This window comes from Colossoma macropomum, unplaced genomic scaffold (assembly GCF_904425465.1).
Source record: "Colossoma macropomum unplaced genomic scaffold, Colossoma_macropomum, whole genome shotgun sequence".
Taxonomy (NCBI): Eukaryota; Metazoa; Chordata; class Actinopteri; order Characiformes; family Serrasalmidae; genus Colossoma; species Colossoma macropomum.
Genome location: NW_023495901.1, coordinates 295,620 through 322,752, shown reverse-complemented (window position 1 = coordinate 322,752; position 27,133 = coordinate 295,620). Strand labels below are relative to the sequence as shown.

Below are 27,133 nucleotides of genomic sequence, written 5' to 3'. Positions count from 1 at the left end.
CCACTCGGGAGCCAAGTTTCGGGATCTTTAATCTTAAAATTGTTTTATATTTCATTAGTTTCAGCTTCTTTTTTTCAAGCTAGCTAGTTGTGTTTGGGGTCCCTGCAATGTTACTCGGTCACTAGGAGAGGAGCATGAGCATATTTCAACATAAATTATGCTTTGACTGCATTCTCCTACCTTGTCTCCTTCTTAAATAGACAATTTGTCACAATCCTGAAAGATTACATGCTTACCCTTTTCAGAAGGACCAATCTTCTTTAGATCCGGAAACTTAGGTGGAGACGCTGATGATTACAGAAACAACATTTCACTGAACAAGCTTGAAACTGAATCCAATAAGAAATACATAGAAATATCAATAGTAATGTGTTACAGAATACACCTAACATTGAATTGGTCTGAAAGAGGTCAGTAAATGTGGGGTGAATTTCTCAAAAAATGGAGCCTTAAGATCTAGAAAAAATGATCATTTGTTTATGTCTCATATAGACTTACATAAAAAAATAATAACAGTAATACTTTCTGCATTGCTGTAAGGTCTAGATACACTTAAACAGGTAAGTGTATAGTAGAAACTCATATGCTAGATTAATATTTTTGTTTGCAGTTTTAGCAGTTTTCTGGTTTGTAGTACAGTATGCAAAATACTTTATAATAATTTTTGCCAAGGCTGTCTGACAAGATCACATTGAGATGTCTAACAGGTTTGTACATATTAAGATGACAAAGGATCTAGAAAAATATTGCAAAATTGCACATTCTACATACAAAGTTGTATTTGTAGTCACAAGGTGATAAATACAAACATGCTCTCACTAACTTTCACTGTAATGTTGCATATTTATGAAGGAAAGTAAATGAGAAGAATCAGAGTAAGGACCCAGTAAACTCCTGTTCTATAAACACAGAAGATTAATGAAACAATTTTAAAAGTAGGTGTATAATTTGTAAAACGCAGTTGGTGATGGGTTTTTTTTTTCATCGTGTATTAGAAACCTAATTTCCAAAAACATTGAGAAAATGCTAGTAAGAAACAGAAAGCAGTGATTAGTAAATTTTGTTTGACCTGTATTAAAATGAAAATTACAGTGATTGATAATATCATATGCACAATACAAATAAAAATGATTACAAATGTATAAATGTGCAACAAATTCAGAAAACATTTCGATCAATGTGACCACACCTGAGCTACATTTCACAAACATACTACAAACACAGAAAACACATGCAGCTTTGAAATGCTGCAAAGCCAGTCACAACACTGTCGTTGTTTTTGGAAGACTCTCAAAGGAGAAGGAATATCTGTGATGGAAAATCACTGACAAACTTGATAAGATCACAAAGACTCACATTCCAGAAAGTCCAAGAGTAACTTGCTGGCTAGTTAGCTCTCTGACATGTCATATCTATACACCAGTAGTGATGCTATTTGAAATATTACTGTTACGTTACACAGCTAGGGTTCTTTTTGGATACAGTGATGTTATCTGCTCAAGTTTTACTGGTTTACTTACTTTTACCATTGCCTGTTTATGCTGCAAGTTTGAATGGCTCCATCAGCTTTTAGTGTCCTATATATTTGTTATGTTGTGACAGACTCCTCAGCACTTCTAAAGTTGCTTGTGTCCTCTGTGTTTGCAGCACATTTGTGAAATGTAGTATTGATGCTGCCATTTTGATGAATGTATTTTCTCTATCTGCATTGTGTGAAATGTTTTGCTGGTGTCCTTTTTATGAAAGTGTTTTCTCAGTTTGCAGAGTGTCTAAATGTGATGCATGTTTTATTATTTTGCAATCCATTTGTAAAATACACCACCTATGTTGTCATTTTGATGAAAGTCTGTTCTGCTTTTGCCAGCCTCATTTTTATATGCAGTTCATTGGGTCTTCTCAGCCACTGTAGGAAACAGTATGTAAACATGGTATATGATGTTTAACCTTATACAGTTATAACTGTTTGTAAATATACACTAATTCCAAATTTTATGCCAGCAGCACATTCCAAAAACATTGAGACCATTCCTGAGCCCTTGCAGTAATATCAACCTACCCATAAAAACATCCTGATTTTCAAGTGTTTTCTGAGGGATGGAAGGTCACAAGGGTTCAGTTGTTGTTTTTGCCCTTTATGTACAGAGATTTCTTAGGATTCTCTGAATTTTTATGAGACTATACACTGTAGAGGATGGAATACCTAAAAATCTTGCCTAAGCTTATTGAACAATGTTGTTCTCACACTGGTGGATGAATCACTGATGCTTTTTTTGGCAAAATGGCAAGCCTGGATGCTCCTTTTATACTCATGGTTGTATCACCTGTATAAGATGTTTTTGAACTTTTTAGAACATTTGTAGTTTATATCACCCCATCTAAATACCAGTCAAAGTGGATTTACAAATCATTGCTTTCTGTTTTCATTTGCATTTCATAAACTGTCCCAACTTTTTATTTGGAATTGAGTTTTGTATTTTCAAGTTTAGGGATCTTAGGGATTTTGTATGTATGTATGTATGTATGTATTTATTTATTTATTTATTTATTACCAATATACCAGTTTTCTCCCCAATTTAGTCGTCTCCAATTCCACCCACTTGTTAGGACTCCCCCAATCACAAGATACTACCAACGCTAGGAGGGCGAAGGCTAAGACAGGCTTCCTCTGAGACCTGCGAAACCAGCCACTGCCTCTTTTCGAACTGCTGCTCACGCCTCTTCATTGGACAGCTGAATGCACTCGGAGGAAAGCACCAACTGCCAGATCTGTTACATCAGCTAACAGACGCTTGCGCAAACTAGCATCGTGTTGAGTGATGGGGGGAGAAGGGGGGGCCATCCTACCCACCCAGAGAGAGCGAGGCCAATTATGCTCTTTTGGACTCCCGAGAAGTCGCGATCTCCTGATGATAGGGCCAGCGCTTAGACGATTGAGCCACTCGGGAGCCAAGTTTCGGGATCTTTAATCTTAAAATTGTTTTATATTTCATTAGTTTCAGCTTCTTTTTTTCAAGCTAGCTAGTTGTGTTTGGGGTCCCTGCAATGTTACTCGGTCACTAGGAGAGGAGCATGAGCATATTTCAACATAAATTATGCTTTGACTGCATTCTCCTACCTTGTCTCCTTCTTAAATAGACAATTTGTCACAATCCTGAAAGATTACATGCTTACCCTTTTCAGAAGGACCAATCTCCAGTAGATCCAAAATCTCAAGTGGAGACGCTGATGATTACAGAAACAACATTTCACTGAACAAGCTTGAAACTGAATCCAATAGAAATACATAGAAATATCAATAGTAATGTGTTACAGAATACACCTAACATTGAATTGGTCTGAAAGAGGTCAGTAAATGTGGGGTGAATTTCTCAAAAAATGGAGCCTTAAGATCTAGAAAGAACAATCATTTGTTTATGTCTCATATAGACTTACATAAAAAAATAATAACAGTAATACTTTCTGCATTGCTGTAAGGTCTAGATACACTTAAACAGGTAAGTGTATAGTAGAAACTCATATGCTAGATTAATATTTTTGTTTGCAGTTTTAGCAGTTTTCTGGTTTGTAGTACAGTATGCAAAATACTTTATAATAATTTTTGCCAAGGCTATCTGACAAGATCACATTGAGATGTCTAACAGGTTTGTACATATTAAGATGACAAAGGATCTAGAAAAATATTGCAAAATTGCACATTCTACATACAAAGTTGTATTTGTAGTCACAAGGTGATAAATACAAACATGCTCTCACTAACTTTCACTGTAATGTTGCATATTTATGAAGGAAAGTAAATGAGAAGAATCAGAGTAAGGACCCAGTAAACTCCTGTTCTATAAACACAGAAGATTAATGAAACAATTTTAAAAGTAGGTGTATAATTTGTAAAACGCAGTTGGTGATGGGTTTTTTTTTTCATCGTGTATTAGAAACCTAATTTCCAAAAACATTGAGAAAATGCTAGTAAGAAACAGAAAGCAGTGATTAGTAAATTTTGTTTGACCTGTATTAAAATGAAAATTACAGTGATTGATAATATCATATGCACAATACAAATAAAAATGATTACAAATGTATAAATGTGCAACAAATTCAGAAAACATTTCGATCAGTGTGACCACACCTGAGCTACATTTCACAAACATACTACAAACACAGAAAACACATGCAGCTTTGAAATGCTGCAAAGCCAGTCACAACACTGTCGTTGTTTTTGGAAGACTCTCAAAGGAGAAGGAATATCTGTGATGGAAAATCACTGACAAAACTTGATAAGATCACAAAGACTCACATTCCAGAAAGTCCAAGAGTAACTTGGCTGGCTAGTTAGCTCTCTGACATGTCATATCTATACACCAGTAGTGATGCTATTTGAAATATTACTGTTACGTTACACAGCTAGGGTTCTTTTTGGATACAGTGATGTTATCTGCTCAAGTTTTACTGGTTTACTTACTTTTACCATTGCCTGTTTATGCTGCAAGTTTGAATGGCTCCATCAGCTTTTAGTGTCCTATATATTTGTTATGTTGTGACAGACTCCTCAGCACTTCTAAAGTTGCTTGTGTCCTCTGTGTTTGCAGCACATTTGTGAAATGTAGTATTGATGCTGCCATTTTGATGAATGTATTTTCTCTATCTGCATTGTGTGAAATGTTTTGCTGGTGTCCTTTTTATGAAAGTGTTTTCTCAGTTTGCAGAGTGTCTAAATGTGATGCATGTTTTATTATTTTGCAATCCATTTGTAAAATACACCACCTATGTTGTCATTTTGATGAAAGTCTGTTCTGCTTTTGCAGCTCATTTTTTATATGCAGTTCATTGGGTCTTCTCAGCCACTGTAGGAAACAGTATGTAAACATGGTATATGATGTTTAACCTTATACAGTTATAACTGTTTGTAAATAAAATCTTGCCTAAGTTTATTGAGCAATGTTGTTCTCACACTGGTGGATGAATTACTGATGCCTTTTTTGGCAAAATGGCAAGCCTGGATGCTCCTTTTATACTCATGGTTGTATCACCTGTATAAGATGTTTTTGAACTTGTTATAACATTTGTAGTTTATATCACCCCATCTAAATACCAGTCAAAGTGGATTTACAAATCACTGCTTTCTGTTTTCATTTGCATTTCATAAACTGTCCCAACTTTTTATTTGGAATTGAGTTTTGTATTTTCAAGTTTAGGGATCTTAGGGATTTTGTATGTATGTATGTATGTATGTATGTATTTATTTATTTATTTATTTATTTATTTATTACCAATATACCAGTTTTCTCCCCAATTTAGTCGTCTCCAATTCCACCCACTTGTTAGGACTCCCCCAATCACAAGATACTACCAACGCTAGGAGGGCGAAGGCTAAGACAGGCTTCCTCCGAGACCTGTGAAACCAAACACCGCTTCTTTTCGAAGTGCCGCTCACGCAACGTCATTGGACAGCTGAATGCACTCGGAGGAAAGCACCAACCGCCAGATCTGTTACATCAGCTAACAGACGCCTGCGCAAACTAGCATCGTGTTGAGTGATGGGGGGAGAAGGGGGGGCCATCCTACCCACCCAGAGAGAGCGAGGCCAATTATGCTCTTTGGACTCCCGAGAAGTCGCGATCTCCTGATGATAGGGCCAGCGCTTAGACGATTGAGCCACTCGGGAGCCAAGTTTCGGGATCTTTAATCTTAAAATTGTTTTATATTTCATTAGTTTCAGCTTCTTTTTTTCAAGCTAGCTAGTTGTGTTTGGGGTCCCTGCAATGTTACTCGGTCACTAGGAGAGGAGCATGAGCATATTTCAACATAAATTATGCTTTGACTGCATTCTCCTACCTTGTCTCCTTCTTAAATAGACAATTTGTCACAATCCTGAAAGATTGCATGCTTACCCTGTTCAGAAGGACCAATCTCCAGTAGATCCAAAATCTCAAGTGGAGACGCTGATGATTACAGAAACAACATTTCACTGAACAAGCTTGAAACTGAATCCAATAAGAAATACATAGAAATATCAATAGTAATGTGTTACAGAATACACCTAACATTGAATTGGTCTGAAAGAGGTCAGTAAATGTGGGGTGAATTTCTCAAAAAATGGAGCCTTAAGATCTAGAAAAAATGATCATTTGTTTATGTCTCATATAGACTTACATAAAAAAATAATAACAGTAATACTTTCTGCATTGCTGTAAGGTCTAGATACACTTAAACAGGTAAGTGTATAGTAGAAACTCATATGCTAGATTAATATTTTTGTTTGCAGTTTTAGCAGTTTTCTGGTTTGTAGTACAGTATGCAAAATACTTTATAATAATTTTTGCAAAGGGTTTCTGACAAGATTACATTGAGATGTCTAACAGGTTTGTATTTGTAGTCACAAGGTGATAAATACAAACATGCTCTCACTAACTTTCACTGTAATGTTGCATATTTATGAAGGAAAGTAAATGAAAACAATCAGGGTAAGGACCCAATTAAGCAATAATATGAAATTTTGCTTCATTTTATGGCCCAGATTCACATCAATTTAATATTTATATTAAACAGGTACATACTATATAGCACTTATGTTTTGAAGTGTCTTTATGCAGTCCGTTCACCTCATGTAATTTGGTACTTGGTTAGTGTTAGGTTTAGGGTTGACGTTAAGGTTAGGTTTAGGAGTAGGTGTAGGTTTAGTGTTGAAGTTTAGGTTAAGGTAACATTTACGAGTAGGTGTAGGTTTACTGTTGAAGTTTAGGTTAAGGTAAAGTTTACGAGTAGGTGTAGGTTTAGTGTTGAAGTTTAGGTTTAGGTAAAGTTTACAAGTAGGTGTAGGTTTACTGTTGAAGTTTAGGTTTAGTGTTTAAGTTTACGAGTAGGTGTAGGTTTAGTGTTGAAGTTTAGGTTTAGGTAAAGTTTACAAGTAGGTGTAGGTTTACTGTTGAAGTTTAGGTTTAGTGTTTAAGTTTACGAGTAGGTGTAGGTTTAGTGTTGAAGTTTAGGTTTAGGTAAAGTTTATAAGTAGGTGTAGGTTTAGTGTTAAAGTTAAGGTTAAGGTAAAGGTTACGAGTAGATGTAGGTTTAGTGTTAAAGTTAAGGTTAAGATAAAGTTTAAGAGTAGGTGTAGGTTTTCTGTTGAAGTTTAGATTAAGGTAAAGTTTACGAGTAGGTTTACGAGTAGGTGTAGGTTTACTGTTGAGGTTTAGGTTAAGGTAAAGTTTACGAGTAGGTGTAGGTTTACTGTTGAATTTAAAGTTTATGAGTAGGTGTAGGTTTACGGTTGAAGTTTAGCTTAAGGTAAATTTTACGAGCAGGTGTAGGTTTACTGTTAAAGTTAAGGTTTAGGTAAAGTTTACGAGTAGATGTAGGTTTAGTGTTGAAGTTTAAGTTAAGGTAAAGTTTACGAGTAGGTGTAGGTTTAGTGTTGAAGTTTAGGTTAAGGTAAAGTTTACCAGTAGGTGTAGGTTTAGTGTTGGATTTAGGTTTAGGTAAAGTTTACGAGTAAGTGTAGGTTTACTGTTGAGGTTTAGGTTAAGGTAAAGTTTACGAGTAGGTGTAGGTTTACTGTTGAGGTTTAGGTTTAGGTAAAGTTTACAAGTAGGTGTAGGTTTAGTGTTGAACTTTAGGTGAAGGTAAAGTTTACAAGTAGATGTAGGTTTAGTGTTGAAGTTTAAGTTAAGGTAAAGTTTACGAGTAGGTGTAGGTTTAGTGTTGAAGTTTAGGTTAAGGTAAAGTTTACCAGTACGTGTAGGTTTAGTGTTGGATTTAGGTTATGGTAAAGTTTATGAGTAGGTGTAGGTTTAGTGTTGAGGTTTAGGTTAAGGTAAAGTTTACGAGTAGGTGTAGGTTTACTGTTGAGGTTTAGGTTAAGGTAAAGTTTACGAGTAGGTGTAGGTTTAGTGTTGAAGTTTAGGTTAAGGTAAAGTTTACCAGTAGGTGTAGGTTTAGTGTTGGATTTAGGTTTAGGTAAAGTTTACGAGTAAGTGTAGGTTTACTGTTGAGGTTTAGGTTAAGGTAAAGTTTACGAGTAGGTGTAGGTTTACTGTTGAATTTAAAGTTTATGAATAGGTGTAGGTTCACGGTTGAAGTTTAGGTTAAGGTAAAGTTTACGAGCAGGTGTAGGTTTACTGTTAAAGTTAAGGTTAAGATAAAGTTTACGAGTAGATGTAGGTTTAGTGTTGAAGTTTAGCTTAAGGTAAAGTTTACGAGTAGGTGTAGGTTTAGTGTTGAAGTTTAGGTTAAGGTAAAGTTTACCAGTAGGTGTAGGTTTAGTGTTGGATTTAGGTTTAGGTAAAGTTTACGAGTAAGTGTAGGTTTACTGTTGAGGTTTAGGTGAAGGTAAAGTTTACGAGCAGGTGTAGGTTTACGGTTGAAGTTTAGGTTAAGGTAAAGTTTACCAGTAGGTGTAGGTTAGTGTTGGATTTAGGTTTAGGTAAAGTTTACGAGTAGGTGTAGGTTTACTGTTGAGGTTTAGGTTAAGGTAAAGTTTACGAGTAGGTGTAGGTTTACTGTTGAGGTTTAGGTTAAGGTAAAGTTTACGAGTACGTGTAGGTTTACTGTTGAATTTCAAGTTTATGAATAGGTGTAGGTTCACGGTTGAAGTTTAGGTTAAGGTAAAGTTTACGAGCAGGTGTAGGTTTACTGTTAAAGTTAAGGTTAAGATAAAGTTTACGAGTAGATGTAGGTTTAGTGTTGAAGTTTAGCTTAAGGTAAAGTTTACGAGTAGGTGTAGGTTTAGTGTTGAAGTTAAAATTTATGGGTAGGTGTAGTTTACTCTAAGTTTAGGTTAAGGTAAAGTTTACGAGTAGGTGTAGGTTCAGTGTTGAAGTTTAGGTTAAGGTAAAGTTTACAAGTAGGTGTAGGTTAGTGTTGAAATTAAAGTTTAGGAGCAGGTGCAGGTTTAGTGTTGAAGTTAAGGTTAAGATAAGTTTACAAGGAGATGTAGATTTAGTGTTGAAATTTAAGTTAAGGTAAAGTTTACGAGTAGGTGTAGGTTTACTGTTGAATTTTAACGTTTACCAGTAGGTGTAGGTTTAGTGTTGAATTTAGGTTTAGGTAAAGTTTACGAGTAAGTGTAGGTTTACTGTTGAGGTTTAGGTTAAGGTAAAGTTTACGAGTAGGTGTAGGTTTACTGTTGAATTTAAAGTTTATGAGTAGGTGTAGGTTTACGGTTGAAGTTTAGCTTAAGGTAAATTTTACGAGCAGGTGTAGGTTTTACTGTTAAAGTTAAGGTTTAGGTAAAGTTTACGAGTAGATGTAGGTTTAGTGTTGAAGTTTAAGTTAAGGTAAAGTTACGAGTAGGTGTAGGTTAGTGTTGAAGTTTAGGTTAAGGTAAAGTTTACCAGTAGGTGTAGGTTTAGTGTTGGATTTAGGTTTAGGTAAAGTTTACGAGTAAGTGTAGGTTTACTGTTGAGGTTTAGGTTAAGGTAAAGTTTACGAGTAGGTGTAGGTTTACTGTTGAGGTTTAGGTTTAGGTAAAGTTTACAAGTAGGTGTAGGTTTAGTGTTGAACTTTAGGTGAAGGTAAAGTTTACAAGTAGATGTAGGTTTAGTGTTGAAGTTTAAGTTAAGGTAAAGTTTACGAGTAGGTGTAGGTTTAGTGTTGAAGTTTAGGTTAAGGTAAAGTTTACCAGTACGTGTAGGTTTAGTGTTGGATTTAGGTTATGGTAAAGTTTATGAGTAGGTGTAGGTTTAGTGTTGAGGTTTAGGTTAAGGTAAAGTTTACGAGTAGGTGTAGGTTTACTGTTGAGGTTTAGGTTAAGGTAAAGTTTACGAGTAGGTGTAGGTTTACTGTTGAATTTAAAGTTTATGAATAGGTGTAGGTTCACGGTTGAAGTTTAGGTTAAGGTAAAGTTTACAAGGAGATGTAGATTTAGTGTTGAGGTTTAGGTTAAGGTAAAGTTTACGAGTAGGTGTAGGTTTACTGTTGAATTTCAAGTTTATGAATAGGTGTAGGTTCACGGTTGAAGTTTAGGTTAAGGTAAAGTTTACGAGCAGGTGTAGGTTTACTGTTAAAGTTAAGGTTAAGATAAAGTTTACGAGTAGGTGTAGGTTTAGTGTTGAAGTTAAAATTTATGGGTAGGTGTAGTTTACTCTAAGTTTAGGTTAAGGTAAAGTTTACGAGTAGGTGTAGGTTCAGTGTTGAAGTTTAGGTTAAGGTAAAGTTTACAAGTAGGTGTAGGTTTAGTGTTGAAATTAAAGTTTAGGAGCAGGTGCAGGTTTAGTGTTGAAGTTAAAGTTAAGATAAAGTTTACAAGGAGATGTAGATTTAGTGTTGAAATTTAAGTTAAGGTAAAGTTTACGAGTAGGTGTAGGTTTACTGTTGAATTTTAACGTTACCAGTAGGTGTAGGTTAGTGTTGAATTTAGGTTTAGGTAAAGTTTACGAGTAAGTGTAGGTTTACTGTGAGGTTTAGGTTAAGGTAAAGTTTACGAGTAGGTGTAGGTTTTACTGTTGAATTTAAAGTTTATGAGTAGGTGTAGGTTTACGGTTGAAGTTTAGCTTAAGGTAAATTTTACGAGCAGGTGTAGGTTTACTGTTAAAGTTAAGGTTTAGGTAAAGTTTACGAGTAGATGTAGGTTAGTGTTGAAGTTTAAGTTAAGGTAAAGTTTACGAGTAGGTGTAGGTTTAGTGTTGAAGTTTAGGTTAAGGTAAAGTTTACCAGTAGGTGTAGGTTTAGTGTTGGATTAGGTTTAGGTAAAGTTTACGAGTAAGTGTAGGTTTACTGTTGAGGTTTAGGTTAAGGTAAAGTTTACGAGTAGGTGTAGGTTTACTGTTGAGGTTTAGGTTTAGGTAAAGTTTACAAGTAGGTGTAGGTTTAGTGTTGAACTTTAGGTGAAGGTAAAGTTTACAAGTAGATGTAGGTTTAGTGTTGAAGTTTAAGTTAAGGTAAAGTTTACGAGTAGGTGTAGGTTTAGTGTTGAAGTTTAGGTTAAGGTAAAGTTTACCAGTACGTGTAGGTTTAGTGTTGGATTTAGTTATGGTAAAGTTTATGAGTAGGTGTAGGTTTAGTGTTGAGGTTTAGGTTAAGGTAAGGTTTACGAGTAGGTGTAGGTTTACTGTTGAGGTTTAGGTTAAGGTAAAGTTTACGAGTAGGTGTAGGTTTAGTGTTGAAGTTTAGGTTAGGTAAAGTTTACCAGTAGGTGTAGGTTTAGTGTTGGATTTAGGTTTAGGTAAAGTTACGAGTAAGTGTAGGTTTACTGTTGAGGTTTAGGTTAAGGTAAAGTTTACGAGTAGGTGTAGGTTTACTGTTGAATTTAAAGTTTATGAATAGGTGTAGGTTCACGGTTGAAGTTTAGGTTAAGGTAAAGTTTACGAGCAGGTGTAGGTTTACTGTTAAAGTTAAGGTTAAGATAAAGTTTACGAGTAGATGTAGGTTTAGTGTTGAAGTTTAGCTTAAGTAAAGTTTACGAGTAGGTGTAGGTTTAGTGTTGAAGTTTAGGTTAAGGTAAAGTTTACCAGTAGGTGTAGGTTTAGTGTTGGATTTAGGTTTAGGTAAAGTTTACGAGTAAGTGTAGGTTTACTGTTGAGGTTTAGGTGAAGGTAAAGTTTACGAGCAGGTGTAGGTTTACGGTTGAAGTTTAGGTTAAGGTAAAGTTTACCAGTAGGTGTAGGTTTAGTGTTGGATTTAGGTTTAGGTAAAGTTTACGAGTAGGTGTAGGTTTACTGTTGAGGTTTAGGTTAAGGTAAAGTTTACGAGTAGGTGTAGGTTTACTGTTGAGGTTTAGGTTAAGGTAAAGTTTACGAGTAGGTGTAGGTTTACTGTTGAATTTCAAGTTTATGAATAGGTGTAGGTTCACGGTTGAAGTTTAGGTTAAGGTAAAGTTTACGAGCAGGTGTAGGTTTACTGTTAAAGTTAAGGTTAAGATAAAGTTTACGAGTAGATGTAGGTTTAGTGTTGAAGTTTAGGTTAAGGTAAAGTTTACGAGTAGGTGTAGGTTTAGTGTTGAAGTTAAAATTTATGGGTAGGTGTAGTTTACTCTAAGTTTAGGTTAAGGTAAAGTTTACGAGTAGGTGTAGGTTCAGTGTTGAAGTTTAGGTTAAGGTAAAGTTTACAAGTAGGTGTAGGTTTAGTGTTGAAATTAAAGTTTAGGAGCAGGTGCAGGTTTAGTGTTGAAGTTAAGGTTAAGATAAAGTTTACAAGGAGATGTAGATTTAGTGTTGAAATTTAAGTTAAGGTAAAGTTTACGAGTAGGTGTAGGTTTACTGTTGAATTTTAACGTTTACCAGTAGGTGTAGGTTTAGTGTTGAATTTAGGTTTAGGTAAAGTTTACGAGTAGGTGTAGGTTTAGTGTTGAAGTTTAGGTTAAGGTAAAGTTTACGACTAGGTGTAGGTTTGGTGTTGAAGTTTAGGTTAAGGTAAAGTTTACCAGTAGGTGTAGGTTTAGTGTTGGATTTAGGTTTAGGTAAAGTTTACGAGTAGGTGTAGGTTTAGTGTTGACGTTTAGGTTAAGGTAAAGTTTACGAGTAGGTGTAGGTTTACTGTTGAGGTTTAGGTTAAGGTAAAGTTTACGAGTAGGTGTAGGTTTATGGTTGAAGTTTAGGTGAAGGTAAAGTTTACGAGCAGGTGTAGGTTTACTGTTAAAGTTAAGGTTTAGGTAAAGTTCACGAGTAGGTGTAGGTTTATGGTTGAAGTTTAGGTTAAGGTAAAGTTTACGAGCAGGTGTAGGTTTACTGTTAAAGTTAAGGTTTAGGTAAAGTTCACGAGTAGGTGTAGGTTTAGTGTTGAAGTTTAGTTTAAGGTAAAGTTTACAAGTAGATGTAGGTTTAGTGTTGAAGTTTAGTTTAAGGTAAAGTTTACGAGTAGGTGTAGGTTTAGTGTTGAAGTTTAGGTTAAGGTAAAGTTTACGAGTAGGTGTAGGTTTAGTGTTGAAGTTTAAGTTAAGGTAAAGTTTACAAGTAGGTTTACGAGTAGGTGTAGGTTTACTGTTGAGGTTTAGGTTAAGGTAAAGTTTACGAGTAGGTGTAGGTTTAGTGTTGAAGTTAAGGTTAGGGTGAGCTTTAGGAGTAGGCGTAGGTTTAGTGTTAGGTTTAGTGTCGGAGTTAGGTAAATTCGGAGTTAGTGTTAGGTTTAGTGTTGAAGTTAAGGTTAGGTTTAGCAGTAGGTCTAGGTTCTGTGTTAAGGTTAACGTTTGGGTTCATTTTAATGTAATCCTTCACATTCAACTTTAAGTTCAGTTACATTTAATAGATATTTAGTTAAATGTTACTTAAACACAGACTGAGCTTCTACCAACCATCTACAGTGGACCATCATTTATTTATTCATTTATTTATTTATTCATTTATTATTCAATTTACTTGTTCTTTATATTCTTTGTAGCTAGAACATGTTCAGTATTTCAGTGTGATTTACTTACTTTCTGGTAATTTACCATTGTTTTACTCAAAATAATATAAAAGATGTTTTTGTTGTCTTTTGAGTAACAATAGTAAACTGTGTCCAGTGTTTGAAAATTTGTAAGAAATTATTTTTAAATGAGACCAAACTCACCATTATGTACTTTATCATCTTCATAGCTGTCATTGATTAGTGAATGTTCTGCTACATATAGAGATAATAAAAAGATTTTGTTGGAATATGACAGAACATTTGCCTAACAAATTAAATGAGTGAATATTCATTTCATAACTCTTTCCAGTAACTACATGTACATGATGCATTCAGTAACACAACTGCACAATTGTTTTGAAACATTTATTTAACACATAGTAGTAAATGTTTAATGCAGTGAATTGAAAATCCACTGAGTGATGTTGTGTGTAAGCTTCATATTATGATCATTTATAAATTTAAAACACAGTACAGGGGAATAAACATGACTGACAGGAAAGCTGTACGAATCACAATACCTATTTGTACATTAAAAATTCCTGTGGTATTAATGAACTATACAGTATCTTTACAAGTGAATTATGTCATTCTGGTTTAACGTCACTAGGTTTTTCTTTTCTTTTTCATTGTGCTCTAGGAACAGTGATTTAGTGAAGTCTTAGTGAAGGCATAAGGCTAATGGCTCATTATCCGGCTGGAAATATTACTTTAATGTTTCCAATATTTCTAATATTATGTCTAAAAATGCCATTATGTTATATGTGGAAATTTATGCATGTTATTTTTTTAAATATACTGTAGACTGGAGATTTCTATGTTTGTGAGTGTAGAGGCTAGCAATGTTCCTGACTGAAATTACATCTTTACTTCTCTGTATTTGTATGCTGTAAAATGGCTGTGGTTGTTATATTTTTCAGTCATTCAGTGCCAACATCTTTACATTAAGTACCTCAGAATTGCTTCATTTTTTGAACTAATATTCTAGCATTCAGTGCTCTTAAAAGAAACTGACTGATGCACTGTAAACAGATCTCCTGCTAGCGTCAAACAAAAACAGGAAAGCTAATGCATCATCGGTCAAAGTGTCGGCTGTAGGGCTTTCTGTTCATCGGACCACTCAAACGATTTGGCTACCTGTTCAAAGTGTGTATGGAAAGCCTCCTGCCTGCTTTACTGGAATATTTTAGCATCTTATCTTGTACCCGTATGTGTCTATATTCTGTCCATATGCGCCACCATCTTTATTTACATCTGCATGCAGATCTTCCCCTGATGTTGTGGGGGTTTAGAATGGCATGTGGCAGGTAGCCTCTGAGCTAGCTGGTGCTTGCAAGCATGAGCACCACACCAGCTCTTCTTTCACCACCACTGCTTTCTTACAGTGACTCCAGGTGACTGTGGTGTTCTTTAAGATGGAAAACTAAATGTACTCTTCTCATTTCACACAGAATGTTCCATATCCTCTCGGCAAGCAGTGTAGCTTGGCGGCTAGAGGCTAGTGGCCAAATAGTAAAAATCCCTCCCACAGTGAAACTTTTTTATTACTTCTGCCACCAAAAGAGACACAGCTTTTGGACAAGTCATTGTGCTTTATTAACCAGCTGTTGTTGACCACAGCCATGCTATACTTAAATAACGCTTTGGCTCGCTCTATACTCAGCTTGCGTCTGCACTCTCTCATTTCAAGCTCTCATCTGACTCGCCTCTCAAAATAACAGCTCTAAACATTGGTAATGACTTTACATTAACTACAGAATTGCTAAATGATAATTTAGTTCATGTATTTTAAAGATTACATTATCCCTCGTATTATCTTTGGGGTCAGTTTGACCGCTTTTAATGATTAATGCCTCTTAATAAATGATTGATATCTTTTTTTTTGGTTCATATTTAATGACTTTTCCTAATTTAATAGGGACAATTGGGTATGCATAAAATTAACATGATGCATTGTTTTCAATGTCCTGTACATGTTTTATACACATCATCCAGGTTCTCTGGGGTCAATTTGACCCATTGCTGTTTTAGCTGTACAAAACATGAGACATTTCAACATTGTTTTAATTATTTTTGAAGATATTGAGGTCACTGTAACATGCAGTTTTATAACCTTTCTAATAAATTTCCCTCTACCTTTAGTGCCTTAACCTAACACAACCATACCTGTAATAGTGCAAAAATCGATGATAGTTCACATGACAAGGGAAAGGAAAACATTATTCCCATGAAAACTTTAATATTTCCTGAAGGTTTAAATTGCTGGGGTCAACCTGACCTCAAGGATAAAAGATGTTAGTAAATTTGAAGATAACAGGAGGGTTAAAAAGAAGACTTCAATAGAGACTTCATATGAAATGAATTAAGGTTATACTGTTTATGAATATACATAGAATGCTTCATGTACATGTATTCCCTGTAAAGCGTTATTGTTAATTTTGATGCAATCTGATATTAAATACTGTTTTTACACTAAAGCAAAAATATGTACTTACGGAATTCTTCCATCCTGATGTTATGAAAGTCTCAATCAAAATATAGTTGAACAATCCTACAATTAAAAAATAACATATTACATGTATATTCCGTAATAATTAAATTTGGTTTGTGAATGAGCATCTTACATTTTTTAAAAAATTATTTTTACCCAATTTTCTCCCCAATTTAGTCGTCTCCAATTCCACCCGCTAGTTAGGACTCCCCCAGTCACATGATATTACCAACACTAGGAGGGCGAAGGCTAACACAGGCTTCCTCCGAGAACTGTGAAGCCAGCCACCGCTTCTTTTTGAACTGCTCTTTTGGACTCCTAGCTACGGATGGCTGTAGCATCACCAGGGATTGAACTCACGATGTCCTGATGATATGCTTAGATGGTTGTGCCACTTGGGAGCTAGTACATTTGTTTTAACAAACCAGGATTTTAGTTTTAAGATATTTATTTTGCTACAATAAATATACCATCTTTGTTTCAGAATCAGGACTTTATAGTTCACACAGCATATTTTAGATAACATTTAAAATGAAATATAAAATGTGCTATAACTTCTGTACAGGCCACATACTGGTTTATTTATTTATTTTTTCAATGTGTTAAATTCAGTAAATAAACTGGAATTGTCAATTACATTGTGCAGAAGTTTGTTCTCTGTGGAAGATGTGATTTTGAATATCAATTTCCCACTTTCATGTAATTATGGGCTCAAAAATATAATTCAGTTTTACCATATTAATTTGCTATTTGGTACACTAGTATGGACATTTGCTTTACACAGAGATTTAGATGCTTTCCAAGTAGCTTTAATTAAATTAAAATGTGTTTTCAGAACTGCATGGTTACGCTTCATGTGATTATGGAATTATTAAAATGATAATTAACATGTTATCTAAGAGAACAAGCTACAAAGATAGTACATTTCAAATATTAAAAGCAAAACAGCATCTCCTGTTTCTGTGTATTCTGTGGCAAAATGATTTTGAAAATTCATTTGACTTGATTGTATTTTCATTTTCGTAGACTTCCCAATGTATCAATCATTCAGTCAGTATGGACCAAAGGCATGCTTAGCAAAAACGACTTGGCAGTTGAAGCATAAAACATGGCAGCTGAAGAGTTTATAGCCATTCTTATATTAGCAGTTTCACGTGCTTACTGTCTTTATACATGACCCCATGAGAAAGTGTTAAATCAAATGTGTGGCAATGTTCTCTGGCTTATCAATCTGGTTGACAAAATGAGGCTGAATTATTTGCGTCATATTTGCCAGCTTCTATTTTTAATTTTTAAGGGCTTTTTAGGTGCCTAAATGTGCTTGAATATTACAGCAACACCATTAAATGTGAAACAGAAAAATTCTAAAAAGAAGCTAATTTCAGCCTTATGTCATAAACTGAGAGTGATGGCTCAAAGACTGTGTTTATAACCAGGGAAGCAATGAGACCCATCACACAGATTCCAGTTGATGTCATACAGAAATATCCTCAACAAAATAAACATCAGAATATACTGAAGGAATATATTGCTCTGCCATCACCTCACCTGCATGAATTTGGGAAGAGTGCAGAATTAAGATAAGGCTTTTATCTCTTTTTTTTTCCAGGCCCTCACGTTTTACAAATATCCAGAAAATTGTCTGCTGTTTTAGTGGTTGGTATAGTGTAGTCAGTAACACCTTTGCCTTCTATGCTGTAGACTAGGGTTCAATCCCTGCCTGGGTAACCACTCTACATTATACCAATAAGAGTCCTCGGGCAAGACTCCCAACACTACCTTCACCTAACTGTGTAAAATGTTCACTTTGTAAGTCGCTCTGGATAAGAGAGTCTGCCAAATGCCGTAAAAGTTAAGTAGTAAAACAAAAACATTATAATGGTTGTTGTACACACAGGAGTAAATAACATACAGTATCTACTGCTGAAGGAGCATTTTTCTAGACTACTACACGACATAGGAAGGACAAAAAAAGCAAAAATGTTTTCAGAAGAGGATGTAAGTTTTTAGCAGAATGTTTGCGCTGAACTGTTGGTTAAAAGATTTGCAACGATAACAACATAGGGCTTTTTTTGACAATTGGGATGATTTTGGGAAAGAATCTAATTTTATAGTACAAAGAGTTTGCATTGGAATCAAAGTAGATCACTTATTTTATCAGAAAACTTTGCTATGGTTGCAAACCAAGTATAACTCAAATAGAGGGGGGTAATTAAAATACAACCAAAGTAGAATGTTACTCCCCTCCTCCTACTCCTCCTATGCCTATTCTACTAGTAATAAACTGGTGCAGCACAAAACCTCTTAATAACATTAAAGGTCAAACAATGTCCAACCTGATTAAAACTAATGTTGAATCTAAGTGTTTGAGAACAGAAAACCCTAAAGAATCTATCAGGATGGCCCTTTATATGTTAGAGCTCTGAACAATTAGTTTTTTCTTGTATAACAAGTCAAGTCAAAGTTTACTTATACAGCGCTTTTTCTAACAGGTATTGTCACAAAGCAGCTTTACAGAAAAATCCAGTCCAAGCTCCCATGAGCGTCGCCAATGGTGATGCTAATTAACCATTGCTCCACCTGTTTTTCCCCGTTTTGTACTATAATACTTTATACTAATGCTGTTTGCTATCAGGTGTCGACCACAGGAGGATGGGTTCCACTTTTGAGTCTCGGTTCCTCTCAAGGTTTCTTCCTCCTGCTCTTAGGGAGTTTTTCCTTGCCACTGTCGCCACTGGTAACATGAAACTCCATGGTGGTCAAAACGTTGCAGATCAGCCAACAGAGATGGAGACTCTGGTGACTCTAACAACTCTCATGGCTCCCATGTGGCAAGAGAGAGTGAAACAGCGAGAGAGAGACAGAGTGAAAGAGAGAGAGATAGAGACAGAGAGAGAGAGAGAGAGAGAGAGAGAGAGAGAGAAATTGATTAACAGAATAGGTCCATTTATGGAGAGATAAGAGAAGAGAGAAAAGTTTTAAGTCTAGTTTTAAATGTGGAGAGTATGTCTGAGTCCCTGAGAACAGAGGTTGGGAGATGATTCTACAATTTTGGAGCTACGTTGGAAAAAGCTTGACCACCTGCTGTGGTTTCTCTAATTCTAGGAGCTGTCAGCAAATATTACGTAGTTTAGTGATGTCATGCAAGTGAAAGAATGTGGTTCTAACAATGCCTAGATTTTTTACAAATATATATGATTTTATATGTGAGTGAAAATTAGATTTCAAGTTTATGACTGAAATGTAGCTTGACTCGAGTGGAGCTGCCTCTCTTATTGAAACTGCACCACAGAACTACAACTTCACTTATACTATATGAAAAGATAAGAAAGGGGATGGACTATCAGCTGTTTTTAATAACTCATTTAACTACAAAAATGTATCCTTTGGTCTCTTCCAAACATTACTATCACAAGGGCAAGAGTCAGTAAGTCCACCAAAGCACACACCCTCCTTCTTGCCTGAATTCTCTGTACTATTATCCATGTTACTTATGATAAAAATCATAAGTAACATGGATAATATGGATAATGCCTCAGGCAGAAAAGCCATGGATTTTATACAGCTTTTAAAAACACTGTTTTAACCAGCATGTTACAAACCCCGCCCATAACTGAGCACATAAATTGCATTTAGTTATTTCCTGCAGTTTGTGATTAAACATACAACCTTATTTCTGAAAAAGTTGGGATGCTGCACAAAATGTAAATAAAAACAGAATATGTAAATCATTTAATAGATGTGCAAATCATTCAAACCCTACATTTAATTAAAATTATTCACATTCAAAATGGCCATATATTTTTCAAAATACAACAGTTTCTTAGTTCCAATGTTTGATTTGTTGTCTTTGTACTATTGTCAGTTAAATATAGGGTTTAAATGATTTGCACATCATTGCATTCTGTTTTATATATATTTTCCACAATGTCCCAACTTTTTTGGAAACAGGGTTGCAGATGAAATTACAGACATTGCAGTGTCAGATCACAACTGTATGTTTTTAACAACATTAATAAATACAAATAAACAAAAGCTAGAAATTTGAATACTAAAAAAATGGTACTTTATTGCATCAACCTTGGATGATTTCATTAATGCTTTCATCAATAGACCTCTTTTTCCTAAACACATAGTGGTGCATGAAATGGTTGCACCACTATGCAACTCAAAGATGAGATCAAATCACAATGTTGTTGAAAAGGATGTCTCTGCTTACACACAGGAAAACAGAGGGTGCAGCAAATCAAAATGAGCTGCCATAAGGCTGAAAGGGATTGGAGGAAAATTAAATTAAACATACACTATGACGTTCTAAAAAGTTGTATTGCCACGTCTAATAATGTAATGTGAAAAAGTAGGCAATTACACTTATCAAATATAATAAATGAAAACAGCAACAATGCAAAACTTTTATTTTTGATTGTTGACTGCCTTTTACATCCCACTACAGTGAATGAGTGGTTATCTTAAGCATCTATGTCAAAATGTGAATCTTTTACCCTATTTTTAACGATAAAATCACTAATATTCCTGAGGAACTCAAGACCTGAAATTATGACATTTTTTTAACTACAAGCCACAATGCATGATTTTAGAAAGAGCTCCTCAGATTTTTCAGAAGTTCTTCCATGTGTATTTAGATCCAATTCCAACTTAATTTATTAAACAAAATTGAGCTATCCTTATTTTTAATGTTATAAACAAAAATTTCCTTGGAAACTTAGATCTTCTCAAAGTTTGCCATGGTTAGGCTCTGTTAAAGAAACTCAATCTACAGTCATCTGATTTAACCAAACAAACCATTTTTAAGTAAAATACTAGGAAAAGTTATTTCTTGCATGAATAAAGCAGCTCATAAATGCAAATTATATTTTCAAAAAATTCCAGTCAGGTTTCAGATTAGGTCGTAGTATTGAAACAGCATTGCTAAAGATAATAAATGATCCTGGTATCTTTACGAATTGCCTCAAAAATTGGGTAGGCCTTTCTAGAACTGTGTAAAAGTAGTTTTATACATACATGGTGTTCCGTAGGGTCTGTATTAGATCCACTTCTTTTTTTTATTTTTCTTCCATTAGTTTAAAAGCATGAAGTCAGTTATCACAGCTATGCCAATGATACATAATTATATATTTCTGTAGAGCCAAACCATCCAAGTGCTAATATATATATATATATATATATATATATATATATATATATATATATATATATATATGCCTAAATATATATATATATATATATACACACTATATTGCCAAAAGTATTCACTCGTCTGCCTTCACACGCATATGAACTTGAGTGACATCTCATTTATAATCCATAGGGTTTAATATGATGTCGGCCCACCCTTTGCAGCTATAACAGCTTCAATTCTTCTGGGAAGACTTTCCACAAGGTTTAGGAGTGTGTTTATGGGAATTTTTGACCATTCTTCCAGAAGTGCATTTGTGAGGTGAGACACTGGTGTTGGATGAGAAGGCCAGGCCTGCAGTCTCCGCTCTAATTCATCCCAAAGGTGTTCTGTCAGGTTGAGGTCAGGACTCTGTGCAGGCCAGTCAGTTTTTCCAGACCAAACTTGCTCAACCATGTCTTTATGGACCTTGCTTTGTGCACTGGTGTGCAGTCATGTTGGAACAGGAAGAGGCCATCCACAAACTGTTCCCACAAAGTTGGGAGCATGAAATTGTCCAAAATCCTTCGGACAAAAGATTAAGGGGCTGAGCCCAACTCCTGAAAAACATCCCCACACCATAATCCCCCCCTCCACCAAACTTTACACTTGGCACCATTCTCCATCGGATTGTCAGATGGAGAAGTGTGATTCCTCACTTTTACGACTGGACTTGTTGCACAGGTGGCATCCTTATGTTTAATATACATATTATATATATTAACACCATTAACAATATTTCCAAAAGTATTCAGTCACCCATCCAAATCATTAATTTCAGGTGTTCCAATAACTTCCATGGCCAGAGGTGTATAAAACCAAGCACCTAGGCATGCAGACTGCTTCTACAATCATTTGTGTAAGAGTGAATTCCAGCATGGTACCATGATAGGTTGCCACCTGTCCAGTCCAGTCCAGTCGTGAAATTTTCTCACTACTAAATATTCCACAGTCAACTGTCAGTGGAATTATAACAAAGTAGAAGCAATTGGGAACGACAGCAACTCAGCCATGAAGTGGTCAGCCACGTAAAATGACAAAGCGGGGTCAGCAGATGCTGAGGCGCATAGTGTGCAGAGGTCGCCAACTTTCTGCAGAGTCAATTGCTACAGACCTCCAAACTTCATGTGGCCTTCAGATTAGCTCAAGAACAGCATAGAGAGCTTCATGGAATGGGTTTCCATGGCCGAGCAGCTGCATCCAAGCCTTACATCACCAAGCGCAATGCAAAGTGTCGAATGCAGTGGCATAAATCGCCGCCACTGGACTCTAGAGCAGTGGAGATGTGTTCTCTGGAGTAACAAATCACGCTTCTCCGTCTGGCAACCCGATGGATGAGTCTGGGTTTGGCGGTTGCCAGGAGAATGATGCTAAGTGTAAAGTTTGGTGGAGGGGAGTTGAAGAAGAGTTGAAGCTGTTATAGCTCCAAATCTATAACAGGTTTGTAAGTCTCTTACTGGTTTAGTTACCTACATATATTTCTGAATGCCTGTAATTTTTTTTTTACAAATGTTCATCCAGTGCTACTTTATTGAATGTTCCAACGAATCAGTTGCTTTTTAATTTAGCTTAGCTTAGTTTTCACTTATTCTATTATTCGTATTTTTTCTTCTCATTTTTTGTTTATTTTATGTCAAAGTGACAGGTAGGCAGATGGAAGGCATGAGAATCTATGAAACATGAAACACAAAAACCCTAGGTAATAAGATGTACATAAACAGGTTGGAAAAACAAAGAAACGACCAAAACACATATAAAAAAGAAAACACTGAGCTGTGAAAAAGTATTTGTCTTTCCAAATTGTTGCTTTTTTTGCATAATTGTCGAACTTGTAAGTTTCAGATAATCAAACTACTTTTAATATTAGACAAAGAAAACCCAACTAAACACAACATGCTATTTTACTGAAGGAAAAAGGCCCAACCTGTCCTTATGTAAAAAAGTAATCCCCCCTCATCTACTAAATCAACGAGTAAACCAAATTCAATTGACTATTGTGCCCAATTTCACTAGCCACACCCAGACATTATAACTGCCAGACTCGTTGAATTCAAACATCACTTAAATAGAACGTGTGTGGCAATGTGATGCAGCTAGAAGCAAGACGCACCACATGATACCAAGTTCTAAAGAGATTCAAATAAAGATGCAAAACTGAGTTATTGAAATCGACCAGTCTGAAATTGGTTACAAAGCCATTGCTAAGACTCTGGGACTCCAGCAAACCACAGTGAGAACAAAAACTTGGAACAGTGGTGAACCTTCCCAGGAGTAGCATACCTACCAAAATGTCACCAACAGTGCATTAATGACTACTGCAGGGGGTCACAAAAGAACCCAGACCAATATCTAAAGAACTGCAGGCCTCTCTTGCCTCAGTTAAGGTCAGTGTATTTGATTCCACAATAAGAAAGAATGGCAAAAATGGCATTGATGAGAGAGCTGCAAAGTGCAAACCACTGCTGGCCAAAAAGAACACAAAGACTCATCTCACATCTGCCTAAAACATCTAGATAACCCCCAAGATTTTTGCGATAATATTCTGTGGCCTGACGAGTCAAAGGTAGAACTTTTTGGAATACATAGGTCCCATTACATCTGGTGTAAACGCCACATTCCACCATAAGAACATCATACCAGTAGTCAAATATGGTGGTGGTAGTGCGATGGTCTGGGGCTGCTTTGCTTCTGCAGGGCTGGATGACTTGCTCTAATTAATGGAACCATGAATTCTGCTCTCTATAAAAAAAATCCTGAAGTAGAATTTCTGCTCATCAGTTTGTGACCTAAAGCTCAAGCACAGTTAAGTTATGCAGCAGGACAATGTTCTAAAGCACACAAGCAAATCCAGCTCTGAATGACTCAGAAGAAACAAAATTAAGGTTCTGAAGTGGCCGAGTCAAAGTTCTGACTTAAATCCCATTGTGATGCTGTATCAAGACCTTAAACAGGCAGTTCATGCTTGAAAACCCTCCAGTGTAGCTGAACTAAAACAATTCTAAAAAGAATTCCTCCACAGTGATGTAAAGGACTTGTAAGTTATCGCAAATGTCTGATTGCAGTTGCTACTGCCAAGGGTGACACAAACAGTTATTAGGTTTAGGGGGGCAATAGATTTTTCACATGGGTGATATAGGTTTTCAATAAATCTTTATCTTCAATAAATAGAATGATCATTTAAAAGCTGCATTTTATGTTTACTTGTGTTGTCTTTATCTTATATCAAAATTAGTTGAATGGTTTGAAACATGTAAATATAACAGATTATCAAAAATAGAAGAAATCAGGTGAACAGCAAACATCTTTTCACACATTTCTAATGCTTAATTGTTAACATTTCTATTTATTTATTTATTATGAGTAGTTTTATTAAACAACAATTTCTTGTAATTGCTTTTATTTTGCAAATTTGCTGTTTTACTTACATGATTTTTATCCATTGTGAAGCACTTTGTACTGCATTTCTATGCATGAACGATTCTATATAAATAATGTTACTATTAGTACAGTTATTATTAAGCTAGTACTGTTATTATTCTCTTTCTGTTTCATTTAGAATTGACAATGCTGACCTGCCATGGTTGCATAAAAGGAAAGCAAGTTGTCAGGCAGTTTGTTTTCCATATGAGGAAATGGTCAGTTGACATGTAGCAGGAAATGTGAGGAAAAACATGAAAACTGAAACTGACCTGAAACTAAAGCATGCTGCCATGGCAGGCATGAAATTGTTTATGCACCATTTATGTCTTGCCTTTGATGACTTTATGCATGGCAGTTCACAGATCACAACTGCTGAATATGATGCAGCAATGTTTAAAAAAAATCAGAATGACAAGTTCAAAATACAGTCACAGAACCTTCAGCTCAGAATTCAGTTCAGAATTTCTCACTGGTGCTACCTTGTAGCTTGGACCCTTGGGATGATCCAGCCCTGGCCACAGTAACAATACTTGTGTCTGATAACAATTTTCAGCAACTCTGTACTTCTCTGTCCAGAACTAGAATCTGATTTCAAACTTTTTACACTGGCCTGTTGCACTCCCACTGGCCATACTCTTGTACAGCTACTTTATCTCCATGCAAATAAACTGGTTTATAAGCAGTGGTTAGCAGTGCCTAACAACTGCATAAGTGAGTTTTTCCCATTACATTAGTATTTAACATTGTCATATGTTGGTTATGCAACCAGAGATCATTCTACATTTCTACATGTTTCCAAAGGAAGACTTGAGAAATGTCTACTTTTTGAATCCACTTGAAATGTAGATTAAGGTTACCGTCCTACCAAAATCAGAAAAAAGACCTCCGGTGAGTCATTGTTTATTTTTCAGTAAATATTGACATGAAGTAAAAATGAAACTAAGCAAATAGGACAGAAATACAAACACAGAACAAAGTCAAAGAAGTCACTATGACTGTTGCTGTTTTTATATCATTGTGCTTCAGAGCTCAAGGTCATGATACTACTTACATATCATAGATAACAGATGTCAGAAAATGATGTTAAAGCAATATAATATGAAATGAGAGCTTACCTGAACACTGAGATGTTGCTACTGATTTTTTACCCGTCCTTTTGTAATGAGGAAGTGAATGTGCTAGACGTTTCCTCAGTGTTGCTGACCACTGAAATGGCTTAAGTGTGCCATCTGGTGTTTGTTCAGGAGAAGAACTTCCAGCAACAAAAATACAAACCTAAAATTTACTTCTACTGTTTTTGCACATTATATTTACATACATGACAAACAATCAAATGTGACTATTTAAATCAGACCTTGAATAATATCTATATTTCTCTTAATAACTATAATAATAATGAACAATATCCAACTTAGCTTATTTTTAGAAGAAACACTACTACCTAAAATCAGGGGTGGAAAGAGTAGCAAAATTCCTAAAGTAAGAGTACTTTTACTGTACTGATACTCTGGTGATAATTTACCTGTATGTAAGTAAAGGTATTAATAAAAGAAATGACTTAAGTATGAATAACTAAGTAGTTCATTGGAAAACTACTTGACTAATCAAGTTACTTTTCTGTATATCCACAGTCAGGCCACCCTGTGATACCATGTGGACCAGTCGAAGCCAAAAGGAGGTCTCAGAACAAATGACAAAATCAGTAGAAGTTCTGTTCAGCAAGCAGCACACACACCACACTGCACTGAACACTAACCACCAAGTTGTTTTGGCTCATGTGCCCACAGAGACTAGTATGCAATACTCATACTTGTTTATATTCATTTTTGATTGTCTGGACATTTTTTTCAAGACAACAGTAGCTGCCACTAAGAACCTGAATTCTTTTGAGATGACTGAGGGGGTACATATATTGTCAAAATCAAAATTTCAGTGGCTGTTTGGTAAGAAGACACTATAATGTAGTGATTAAGCAAGTTAATAAAGAGTTTAAAAGCAACTTATTTTTATTTTGCTCCACTTGTATTAGTGTCATATAACAGTTTTATTTATTTCACTGTAGCCCAGTCATTGCTGTAGTGCTGTAGAATCACAAAAGAGACTTTTGTTAATTCTATGTTTGATTATATCCTTCTTTAAGTCAGCCAGCTGCTAAAACCTCAGGATATTTTGACCTTGATTCATGTCTACCATTCAACAGAAAGCCCATCAACATCCTCTTCATGGAACTTACACCAGGCTGCAAAAAGCAAGGCCATACCACTGGACACTGGCTGCTCGCCACAGTGATTCCAGAAAGAAACTGGTTGGTGTAGTGTAGTGGGAAACACCTATGCCTTCTATGCTATAGACTGGGGTTCAATCCTCACCTGGTAAGCACCTTACACTACACCAATAAGAGTCCTTGGGCAAGACTCCTAACACTACCTTCACCTACCTGTGTAAAATGATCCAATTGTAAGTTGCTATGGATAAGAGCGTCTGCCAAATGTCATAAATGTAAATGTAAATGTAAATTGCAGCCACTGCTTATCAACTGCAGTCCTTCATTGCAGAGACTGCATACCAGAAGAGTGGATGTGTATGCAATGTACAAAAAATGTTACATTCTTTGCAAAGGCCCTTATTTTTTCTTAAACCAAAATGCCTTCACACCCATGATTTACCAATGGGAAAGTTTCTTTTCTTGGCTGCTACTCTCGGGGTGACTGGTAGATTGCTGCCATATCATTAGTTGC

At 35.6% G+C, this 27,133-nt stretch overlaps 1 long non-coding RNA gene across 1 annotated transcript; it reads right to left on the bottom strand.

The window, feature by feature from the left end:
* Nucleotides 1-241: 241 nt before the first annotated feature.
* LOC118803435 lies at nt 242-25,549 on the bottom strand. The gene is made up of 5 exons (XR_005006858.1): nt 25,511-25,549; nt 15,804-15,859; nt 13,471-13,521; nt 5,886-5,936; nt 242-287 (listed from the first exon to the last, which is right to left on the bottom strand). It is a non-coding gene; the product is annotated as an uncharacterized LOC118803435 (long non-coding RNA).
* Between the last annotated feature and the right edge of the window lie 1,584 nt (nt 25,550-27,133).